The sequence below is a fragment of the Penaeus vannamei genome, chromosome 17, assembly GCF_042767895.1.
Source record: "Penaeus vannamei isolate JL-2024 chromosome 17, ASM4276789v1, whole genome shotgun sequence".
Classification (NCBI taxonomy): Eukaryota; Metazoa; Arthropoda; class Malacostraca; order Decapoda; family Penaeidae; genus Penaeus; species Penaeus vannamei.
This window is the reverse complement of record NC_091565.1, coordinates 30,680,666-30,683,364: the sequence shown is the minus strand read 5'-3', so window position 1 is coordinate 30,683,364 and position 2,699 is coordinate 30,680,666.

The following is a 2,699-nucleotide window of genomic DNA, read 5'->3' as shown; positions in this document are numbered from 1 at the left end:
CCCACGAAAATACAAACTGCTCCCAAAGAAACCAAGTATATAAAGTTACCGTACCTTGGACATATAAGCTTCACCATCCGTAAACAATTACGTGAGATACTGAAACATTCATTCCCACAAATTAAATTCAACATTGTTTTTGTGAACGCCTATAATATCAACTCTTTCTTTAAAATGAAGATGCTTCTGCCCTCAGAATTATGTTCAAATATTGTGTATATTTTTAACTGTCCTAGATGCAATGCTAGGTACATTGGATCATCTACACGATGGTTCAGACAAAGAATACTTGAGCATATGGGTAAGTCAATAAGAACCAGCCTACCTCTGAACAGACCATCTTTCTCCGCTATCCGCCATCATTCACAAACAGAAGACCATCCTTTCACTCAACAGTGATTTTAAAATTCTGTCTTCCACATCTAACAGACTCGACCTCCTGATCCTAGAATCCCTACATACCCATAAGATGAAACCCGAGCTGAATGCCAACACAGCCATCCAGTTGTTCACTGTGTAATCACCATATATATATATATATATATATATATATATATATATATATATATATATATATATATATATATATATACATATATATATATACATATATATATACATATATATAAATATATTGATATATATACATATATATACAGATGTACATACATATCTGTATGTATATTTACTCATATGTACATACATGCAAGCAAATATATATATATATATATATATATATATATATATATATATATATATATATATATATATATATATATATATATATATATTCGCTTGCATGTATGTACATATGAGTTAATATATATATATATATATATATATATATATATATATATATATATATATATATATATATATATATATATATATATAAATATATATATATATATATATATATATGTATATATATATATATATATATATATATATATATATATATATATATATATATATATATATACATGCAAATATATACAAATATATATATATACATCCATAAACGGAGGCAATCATCAATAAATATACACAAACGGCGATCGACACGCAATCACCAACCATGCATCTTTAACCATTACGTCCCCCCCCCCTCCCCACAAACCGAATCCCACGAATCCCAATCCCCAAATCCCTGCCTTCACCCCCAGGCCGACGGCGCCACCAACCTCCTCTTCACTCTGCTGACGATGACCAGCGCCGTGCCTCTCGCCTCTTCTTCGTCGTCCTCTTCGTCGTCCTCGTCCAGCTCCTTCCACGCCCTGGCGAGCACCCTCTCCGTGTCCTCGCCGTCTTGGCCTCCTCCTCCGACCTCCGAGGGGCGCGGGCGAGGGGGGGGCGAGGCCGAGGTCGGGCGCGGAATGTCCCCGAGGCTGCCGAGGGTGAAGAGGGTATGTGGGTATATGTGGGCAAGGTCTATATAAGTACAGGTCTCGTCACTTCGGAGTTCTGCGCAGCTTTGGGTGATAAGGCCTATGACGTCACCTGGGAAGAGCTGAGAGCAAGGGGGGCGGGGGGGGGGAGGGATTAGAGCATGGTAGGCAGGGACATAGATAATAGAAAATGGTAGTAAATGAGCAGATACTTGAGTAATTTTAGATGTCGGCACGTTGAACGATTTGCATATTAGACATGTTTTGCAGGCGATGATTATCAGCGATTGTTTGTAGGCCTATATCATATATTCTACGTGAATTTAGTTTTGTAATTCTCATGTTGCAGCTTAGGCATGACATAATAAAGACGTAAAATAAATAAAAAAAGACATGGCATATGTAAATGTTTTTGATGAATTTATTATAAAACGAATCATACAACAATAACAATAATAACGATAATAATAATAATAATAATAATAATAATAATGGCAATACATAAACATACACATAAATGTACATATATAAGCTGCAACCAACCACTGGGCATTGTGACAGCGCGCGCCAGTCAGTCAAGTGAGCGAAAACGGAGAGAGGGAGAGATCCTTACGGCTCTACCTCACATCAAAGAATGACCACGCGATTAGCGTGGAACCCCCAGGCTCTGCTCCAGATGACGTCATGCGCGAGACGGACGAATTTGAGTCGCTTACTGACGAGACCTGTACTAATATAGATCTTGTATGTGGGTAGGGTATTTTTGTACGGTATTTGGTCGGCTTTTGGTTGCTGTTGGACTGGGTTGGGTTATAAGGCTGGGAGAGTTGGCCTTTTATTTATTCATTTATCTATTTATTTATTTACTGTAGTTGTTGTTGAGTTGGGTTGGGTTATAAGGCTGGGAGAGTTGGCCTTTTATTTATTTATTTATTTACTGTAGTTGTTGTTGAGTTGGGTTGGGTTATAAGGCTGGGAGAGTTGGCCTTTTTTATTATTATTTTTGCTGTTGTTGTTGTTGTGTTGGGTTGGGTTATAAGGTTGGGAGAGTTGGCCTTTTGTTTTTATTTATTTGTTGTTGTGTTGTGTTGGGTTGGGTTATAAGGCTGGGAGAGTTGGCTTTTTTTGGGTTGTGTTGGGTTGTGTTATAAAGTTGGGAGAGTTGGTTTGAATTGAGAATGGTTTGTTTAGGATTTGGAATGATTGGTTTCATGTAGGTTTATGATAGTTGAACAGAAAAATTGGTTTAACTGTTCAGAATTACTGCTTTCACTGAGTTGATTGGCTTAATTAGGATTCAAAGAAATTGTT